A 10,291-nucleotide genomic window follows, 5' to 3' on the forward strand; every position below is an offset into this window, starting at 1 on the left:
TCTCCACGATATTTAAGAGACCTTCAGAGGTGTCTTAAGTGGTTAGGAGTTGCCAGCAGGGGATGGCACTGAGGCGAGAGAGACGTGGAGCGGATATTATTTTTGTCACAGATTTAATACTTTTCGATTCCTTGTTGATTTCTGCATGTGGCTGCAGTGGGCTAGTATATATAGAGCCACCCACACCAGTTTCAAATTAGTTGCCTAATTAATGAATTGGAAAGAAAATGTTATGACAGTAGCGTATGTGTGTGGCCGTGAGGTGAGTGACGTCAGTGAGTGTGTGGGCGATAGAAGAGAGGGAGCGGTAGCGTGAGTGCCGGCGGGGACTAGTGTGTTTTGTATTATTTTGTAGTTTATTGTCAAAATATACACTCCCATTGTCCACTTAAATATTTCCAAGATATTTCTTTATTCTTAGACAACGGATTCCCTTCCGTGATTGGTCATTTCTATGGACACAGAAATGACGTCACCTAAAATTCCGTTTACGGCACATAGTAATGTCGTAATTCAGCTCCGAGTGTGACACTTAAGATTCAGTCCTACACTTCGCTGAAAGTGTGAGTAAGACGCTTGATAACTAACTTTTAAGTGCAGCTTTCAGCGAAGAATTTATTTACTCTTAAGTCAACTCTTAGCAGACTTCTTAGGAGTAATTCTAAGAAGCTTGATAAGTACGGCCCCACGTTGTTAATATGGGCTTTAAATGAAAGCTCCTGATCAAGAGTATAACCCAAGTACTTGTAATTTAAGACCTGCTCTATAGGGTTTCCATTTGATGTTACAATATTTGGAATATTTTCCAGTAGCACCCTTGAATGAGAGAAAACCATTACCTTGCTTTTATCGGTATTTAAAAACCAATTTAAGATCAAATAAGCGAGCCTGGATGACATCAAAAGCAGCTTGTAAAAACTCAAAAGCCTGAGTGATGGAGGTTGAACAGCAATAAATAATGGTGTCGTCTGCATAAAAATGGTACATTGCATTTGACAAATTATTACAAAGATTATTTATGTAGATAGAAAATAAAATGGGCCCCAGCACTGAGCCTTGTGGAACGCCTTTGGTAATGTCCAGTAATGAAGAGGTGGTCCCAGCCACCTGTACACGTTGTGTTCTGCTGGAGAGATAGTCTGTGAACCAAGCAGCTGCATTTTTAGATAATCCAACGTGATGAAGGTCTTGAATGAACAGACTGTGGTCTACTGTGTCAAATGCTTTTGACAAATCAATAAATAGGGCGACACAATATTTCCTGCCGTCTACAGCCTCGATGAAATCATTGAGGGCCTTAAGAGCAGCTGTAATAGTGCTATGCTGTTTTCTAAAACCAGATTGAAATGGAGATAAAATATTGTTTGATTCTAAAAAATCCTCCAGCTGGTTACTGATGGTCTTCTCAAACAATTTTGCTAAAATGCATAATTTAGAAATTGGTCTGTAATTATTTATATTTGTGGGTTCACCCCCTTTTAGCAGGGGAAGAACAAAGGCTGATTTCCAGATTTTTGGAATGCTTTTACTTGTTAGACTTAGGTTAAAAATATGCGAGAGAGGCTCAGCAACAAAATCAGCAGCCAATTTGAAGAAAAATTGGCTGCTGTCCAGGCTCTTTAGTGCACTGTTTACCTCGGATATTGATACAGGTGTGAACTCAAAAGTGCAGGTGCTGCGTCTATTTACAGCCCGTGGTGTACTTGGTATATTAACATTAGTTAAACCAACATTTGACAATTGAGGATTCAACGACTCAAACCAGGATCCGGCAGAAACAAAATACTCATTAAAACAATTTGATATAGTTGTCTTATCAGACAAAGTACCAGATTGAGTAATTAAAGGACTTGGAAAGTCATTTGTCGTCACATGATTTAAAGAAGCTTTTACGGTTTGCCAAAACTTTTTGGGATCATTTATATGTTTTTTGCATTCATGCAGGTAAAAATCAGACTTAGCCCTCTTAACAAGCGAAGTACATTTATTTCTAAGCTGGCGAAAGCTAAGCCAGTCAGCCTCTGTCTTTGTTTTTCGAGCCCTGGCCCAAGCAACGTCTCTCTCTTTGAGAAGGTTTCCAATTACAGAGGAAAACCAGAGATTAGTTCGACCTTTAACTCTAAGTTTTCGAAAGGGAGCATGTTTATTGACTATACGTTGAAATTCATTATAAAAGTATTTCAACGCTATCTCAATATCATCAATTAAAGCAACTCTGTTCCACTCAAAGGCAGCTAAATCATATATAAAAGCTGGGAGGCAAAAGTTTTTAATATTTCTTTTGCATGTAATAGTGGGTTTTGATTTTGGTAGCTTGCAGTTTCTACATGTCCTTCAGGATATGTTCCACTGAAAGGATGTTAGACATGAAGAAAACATTGATATATTCCACTGAAAGGATGTCAAACATGAAGAAAACATGGATATATTCCACTTGCAGGAATGCAAACATGAAGAAAACATGGATATATTCCACTGAAAGGATGTCAAACATGAAGAAAACATGGATATATTCCACTTGCAGGAATGCAAACATGAAGAAAACATGGATATATTCCACTGAAAGGAAGTCAAACATGAAGAAAACATGGATACATTCCACTTGCAGGAATACAAACATGAAGAAAACATGGATATATTCCACTGAAAGGATGTCAAACATGAAGAAAACATGGATATATTCCACTTGCAGGAATGCAAACATGAAGAAAACATGGATATATTCCACTGAAAGGATGTCAAACATGAAGAAAACATGGATGTATTCCACTTAAAAGAAGTCAAACGTGAAGAAAACATGGATATATTCCACTTGCAGGAATGTAACAATGAAGAAAACATTGATATATTCCACTTAAATGAAGTCAAACATGAAGGAAACATGGATATATTCCACTTATAGGAAGTCAAACATGAAGAAAACATGGATATATTCCAGTTGCAGGAATGCAAACATGAAGAAAACGTGGATATGTTCCACTGAAAGGATGTTAGACATGAAGAAAACATGGATATATTCCACTTGCAGGAATGCATCGATTAAGAAAACATTGACATATTACACTTAAAGGAAGTCAAACATGAAGAAAACATGGATATAATCCACTTAAAGGAAGTAAAACATAAGAAAATATGGATGTATTCCACTTGCAGGAAGTCAAACATGAAGAAAACAGAAATATTCCACTTGCAGGAATGCAACGATGAAAAAAACATTGATATATTCCACTTAAAGGAAGTCAAACATGAAGAAAACATGGATATATTCCACTTGCAGGAATACAAACATGAAGAAAACATGGATATATTCCACTGAAAGGATGTCAAACATGAAGAAAACATGGATATATTCCACTTGCAGGAATGCAAACATGAAGAAAACATGGATATATTCCACTGAAAGGATGTCAAACATGAAGAAAACATGGATATATTCCACTTAAAAGAAGTCAAACGTGAAGAAAACATGGATATATTCCACTTGCAGGAATGTAACAATGAAGAAAACATTGATATATTCCACTTAAATGAAGTCAAACATGAAGAAAACATGGATATATTCCACTTAAAGGAAGTCAAACATGAAGAAAACATGGATATATTCCAGTTGCAGGGATGCAAACATGAAGAAAATGTGGATATGTTCCACTGAAAGGATGTTAGACATGAAGAAAACATGGATATATTCCACTTGCAGGAATGCAACGATTAAGAAAACATTGACATATTACACTTAAAGGAAGTCAAACATGAAGAAAACATGGATATAATCCACTTAAAGGAAGTAAAACATAAGAAAATATGGATATATTCCACTTGCAGGAAGTCAAACATGAAGAAAACAGAAATATTCCACTTGCAGGAATGCAACGATGAAAAAAAACATTGATATATTCCACTTAAAGGAAGTCAAACATGAAGAAAACATGGATATATTCCACTTGTAGGAATGCAACGATTAAGAAAACATTGACATATTACACTTAAAGGAAGTCAAACATGAAGAAAACATGGATATAATCCACTTAAAGGAAGTAAAACATAAGAAAATATGGATATATTCCACTTGCAGGAAGTCAAACATGAAGAAAACAGAAATATTCCACTTGCAGGAATGCAACGATGAAAAAAACATTGATATATTCCACTTAAAGGAAGTCAAACATGAAGAAAACATGGATATATTCCATGTGCAGGAATACAAACATGAAGAAAACATGGATATATTCCACTGAAAGGATGAAAAACGTGAAGAAAACATGGATATATTCCACTTGCAGGAATGCAAACATGAAGAAAACATGGATATGTTCCACTGAAAGGATGTTAGACATGAAGAAAACATGGATATATTCCACTTGCAGGAATGTAACGATTAAGAAACATTGACCTATTCCACTTAAAGGAAGTCAAACATGAAGAAAACATGAATATATTCTACTTGCAGGAATGCAAACATGAAGAAAACTTTGATATATTCCACTTAAAGGAAGTCAAACATGAAGAAAACATGAATATATTCCACTTGCAGGAATGCAAACATGAAGAAAACATGGATATATTCCACTTGCAGGAATGTAACAATTAAGAAAACATTGACCTATTCCACTTAAAGGAAGTCAAACATGAAGAAAACATGAATATATTCTACTTGCAGGAATGCAAACATGAAGAAAACTTTGATATATTCCACTTAAAGGAAGTCAAACATGAAGAAAACATGAATATATTCCACTTGCAGGAATGCAAACATGAAGAAAACATGGATATATTCCACTTAAAGGAAGTCAAACATAAGAAAACATGGATATATTCCAGTTACAGGAGGTCAAACATAAGAAAACATGGCATATATTCCAGTTACAAGAGGTCAAACATAAGAAAACATGTGGATTTATTCCACCCGAAGGAAGTCAAATATAAGAAAACATGCATTTATTCCACTCACAGGAAGAATTCATAAGAAAACATGGATATAATCCACCTAAAGGAAGTCAAATATAAGAAAACATGGCATTTCTTCCACTTACAGGAAGTCAAACCTAAGAAAACATGGATATATTCCACTTGCAGGAAGTTAAACATAAGAATACATGGGTATATTCCACTTGCAGGAAGTTAGACATGAAGAAAACATGGATATATTCCACCTGCAGGAAGTCAAACATGAAGAAAACATGGATATATTCCACTTAAAGGAAGTCAAACATAAGAAAACATGGATATATTCCAGTTAAAGGAGGTCAAACATAAGAAAACATGTGGATTTATTCCACCCGAAGGAAGTCAAATATAAGAAAACATGCATTTATTTCACTCACAGGAAGAATTCCTAAGAAAACATGGATATAATCCACCTAAAAGAAGTCAAATATAAGAAAACATGGCATTTCTTCCACTTACAGGAAGTCAAACCTAAGAAAACAGGGATATATTCCACTTGCAGGAAGTTAAACATAAGAATACATGGGTATATTCCACTTGCAGGAAGTTAAACATAACAATACATGGGTATATTCCACTTGCAGGAAGTTAGACATGAAGAAAACATGGATATATTCCACCTGCAGGAAGTCAAACATGAAGAATACATGGGTATATTCCACTTGCAGGAATGCAAACATGACCCAAAACCTTCCACCCGAATGCAGCTGAGATAGGCTCCAACAGCCCCCGCGACCCCAAAAGGGACAAGCGGTAGGAAATGGATGGATGGACAAAACCCAAAACCATTGAAGTTGGCACGTTGTGTAAATTAAAGTTCAAGTTAAAGTACCAATGATTGTCACACACACACTAGGTGTGGCGAAATTATTCTCTGCATTTGACCCATCACCCTTGATCACCCCCTGGGAGGTGAGGGGAGCAGTGAGCAGCAGCGGTGGCCGCGCCCGGGAAATAATTTTTGGTGATTTAACCCCCAATTCAAACCCTTGATGCTGAGTGTCAAGCAGGGAGGTAATGGCTCCCATTTTTATAGTCTTTGGTATGACTCGGACGGGGTTTGAACTCACGACCTACCCATCTCAGGGCTGAGAAAGTTGAGGAATGCTCATCAAACACTTATTTGGAACATCCCACAGGTGGAACAGGCTAATTGGGAACAGGTGGGTGCCATGATTGGGTATAAAAGCAGCTTCCGTGAAATGCTCAGTCATTCACAAACAAGGATGGGGCGAGGGTCACCACTATGTCAACAAAAGCGTGAGCAAATTGTTGAACAGTTTAAGAACAACATTTCTCAACCAGCTATTGCAAGGAATTTAGGGATTTCACCATCTAAGGTCTGTAATATCATCAAAAGGTTCAGAGAATCTGGAGAAGTCACTGCACGTAAGCCATGATATCACGGGACTTCGATCCCTCAGGCGGTACGGCGTCAAAAACCGACATTGGTGTGTAAAGGATATCACCACACGGGCTCGGGAACACTTCAGAAACCCACTGTCAGTAACTACAGTTGGTCGCTACATCTGTAAGTGCAAGTTAAAACTCTACTATGAAACACGAAAGCCATTTATCAACAACACCCAGAAACGTCGCCGGCTTCGCTGGGCCCCGAGCTCATCTAAGATGGACCGATGCAAAGTGGAAAAGTGTTCTGTGGTCCGACGGGTCCACATTTCAAATTGTTTTTGGAAACTGTGGACGTCGTGTCCTCCGGACCAAAGAGGAAAAGAACCGTCCGGACTGTTCTAGGCGCAAAGTTGAAAAGCCAGCATCTGTGTTGAAAAGGATTTTTGCAAATCATTCTATTCTGTTTTTATTTCATCATGTTTGGACAGTTTTGGTTTTCATCAATACATTAACTTCCCAACACACACACACACACAAAATGACCTATTTGGACTTAATCTGTTGTTCTGGTCCAGACCCCCTCTAGCTGTCAAGCTGATGAACTTCATTTTACCGACCATTTCCTCCTTTCATTTACCGCCACCCTTTCCCTTTACTACAATCAAGTCTCCACGTCTCATTACATTTTGGAACATCACAGCATCAACACCCTCTGGTCCAGTAGTGACAATATTCCTTCCCTGGACCATCCCTACCCCCTGATGAACTGGTCACACACTACAATAATGAACTAAGCAGCATACTAAACCACCTTGCACCAGTAAAACCCCGGTCCGTCTTCTTCGCCTCAGCTGCTCCCTGGTACACCCCTGAGCTCCGGAAATTAAAAGCTAAGTGTCGCCGATGGTCACAGCAAGATGCTCTTTTCATTATATAACAACATTTTCCCATCACAATATTCATAGCTGTTTCTCCAAATTCTCCAAATCGGTCGTACGACCTGGGTCTAGGGGAAAAACACTAACAGGACTAGACAGTCCTATTAGTTCCATCCAAAGTCTCCCTAAGGGTCTTGAGAAGGCCAATATGAGATAACCCAAATAAACGGCCCCGTACAGTTTGGGGTCAGGATGGGCTTGCGAGTAGTCGTGGCCGGCGGACCTGCAGCGAGGCGGGGCACGCCGGGGCCGACTCCGAGATGGCGGCGAGGAGGCGTGGCCGGCGGACCTGCAGCGAGGCGGGGCACGCCGGGGCCGACTCCGAGATGGCGGCGAGGAGGCGTGGCCGGCGGACCTGCAGCGAGGCGGGGGCACGCCGGGACCGGCTCCGAAATGGACATCAGGTGGGTGGAATCGCCCAGCTGGGCGCAATTCTGTGATCCCCTGTCATTGAGTAAAAAGGGCAGCAGCAGAGGAGGACGGGGCAGAAGGAGGCGGAGAACCAGCGGATGAAGAGCGAAAGCGAGAGGCAGACGACGGCGCGGAGCTGAAAAGCGAACGGCAGAGCGAGCAGTTGGAGGCGGAGCTGAAAAGCGACCCGGCGAAAGACGAAGCTTTATTGAAAGAATAAAACAAAGTCAGGAAACTTCGGTAGTCAGAGGAACCCGGAGGAAAGAGTCCTGTTACAGGGCCTTTTTTGGATTGAGGCCCCATTCATTTTGTTGTACCATGTTCTCCTTACCCGCTGTCTGATATGGGCTCGAGATAGCCCAAGTTGGACGGTTAAACAGGTGAGTATACCCCATTCCAGACTTCCAACTTGGGGCACCTTCGTCCAATATCACCTTCCGTCCAGCTTGGGGCACCTGACCCCAAGTTGGATTTGTTATACAAGGCGAGTATACCCGATGTTTGTATACTCTAGCCTTTAAATAGACCCCCCTTTTTAGACCAGTTGATCTGCCGTCTCTTTTCTGCTCAGCCAGAGGTTATCAGTTGCCCGCGATGAATCGCTAGCTTTTCAAAGTTGGGACCCGGGGTGGACCACTCCTCTGTGCATCAGTTTGGGACGTGTCTGCGCTGCTGACTTGTCTCCCTTCAATATGATCCCCTGCTGGCCCCACTATGAACTGGACTCTCACACTATTAACTAGATCCACTCAACATCAATTGCACCGGTCGCCCAGGGGGGTCCCCACATCTTCGGTCCACTCCGAGGTTCCTCATTGTGCCCATTGGGTTGAGTTTTTTCTTGCTCTGATGTGGGATCTGAGCTGAGGATATTGTTGTGGTTTGTGCAGCCCTTTGAGACACTTGGGATTATGGGCTAATAAATAAACTTAGATTAATTGATTGATTGATTGATGTTTGCTAACCCTAGCTCTTGGGGTATTCCATATACAGACCAGGTCTTTAAAAATGGCCGGATCCAACTTGGGGCCCATTGCAATTTCTTCTAAGTATTAATGTCCCTAAGGAAAGCCTGCGCTTCGGCCGCGGTTTTATCTGGTAAAGCGGATGACTAGAAGCCTTGGGCCGAAACACAACGAATCCATGCGCATTTCCTGGTTACAGATATCTCACATGGGTGCAACTGACCAGCCCACCCTGAAACATTTGACAGATTACCAGGGGAGTTGTCTGGACAGCCTGCTTAAAGTGAGACCTTTAAGGAGTCAAAGGGGATCTGAAGCCTGGAAGGACTATGAAACAATGGTCACTAAAAGAGAGAAGGAGAAAAAAAGAGCATGTCCAGCTGTCAGATGGACGACCTGCCCTATGAAGGTTCAGATCCCAACAATTACAAAAACCTCCGTCCTATTTCCAAATTACCTTTCATCTCAAAAATTTTTGAAAAAAACTCTCACATCCCAATTGCACCTCCACCAAACCTGGGACTCCCTCTATGAACCTTTGGTTGGTTTCTGCCCCGTCACAGTACAGAAACTGCCCTGGTAAAAATCCCTTATGACCTCCTCACTGCAGCTGATTCTGGACTTCTCTCCCTCCTCATCCTCCTGGACCCGAGGGCAGCCTTCGACACCATGTCTGAGCCAATCCTCCTCAATAGACTGCCATCCTTTGGCATCATCAACAACCCCACCGGACTGGTTTCACTCAGTTCATACAGCTCAAGTCCTTTATATCCGATCATTCTGCAGGTATAACAGGTGTCCCACAAAGATCTGTCTTGGGCCCCCTTTTCCCCTCGGCCATATCTTCCAAAAATGTAACATTGACTTTCTCTGCTACGCTGATGACCCCCAGTTCTATCACTCCACCCTTCCACCCTTCTCCCGCACTTCCTGATTATTTTAAATAAAACCCCACTTCACCTCAAACTTCCTCAAATTAGACAGTGATACAACGGAAACTCAAACTTCCTCAAATTAGACAGTGATACAACAGAATTGATTCTTGTTTGTACAAAATCCACACTTTCCAAAGTCGACAGTTTCTATTGACAACTCCCCAGTGTTCAGAGTCTGGGCGTCGTCTTGGACTGCACACTGCCATTCCAATCTCACATCAATGATTTCCATCTCCGCCACTCTCGTACTGTCCATGCTGCCTCCCTCCTTGTTCACAGTCTGGTCACTTCCCGCATCGATGACTGCAACTCCCTTCTCTTTGGCCTCCCCCCCCACGCAGAAGTCCCTCCACAAACTCCAACTGGTCCATAACTCTGCTGCCAGGATGCAAACCTAAACAAAGTCATTCCTTCACATCACACCTGGCTCTCGGCAACGGAACATCGTTAGTCCGTGATCCGTACGGGTGCCTCTCTACGGTTCCGTTTGCACATGGTCCGCGAATTGGTTGACCAATGGCAGTGGTCATTTAATACAGTGCATTACATTGCATTAAATTAGATTACATTTAATACATTACATTACATTACACCAGGGGTCACCAACCTTTTTGAAACCAAGAGCTACTTTTTGGGTACTGATTAATACGAAGGGCTACCAGTTTGATACACACTTAAATAAATTGCCAGAAATAGCCAATTTGCTCAATTTACCTTTAACTCTATGTTATTATTAATAATTAAT

This window comes from Entelurus aequoreus, linkage group LG07 (assembly GCF_033978785.1).
Source record: "Entelurus aequoreus isolate RoL-2023_Sb linkage group LG07, RoL_Eaeq_v1.1, whole genome shotgun sequence".
NCBI classification, from domain to species: Eukaryota; Metazoa; Chordata; class Actinopteri; order Syngnathiformes; family Syngnathidae; genus Entelurus; species Entelurus aequoreus.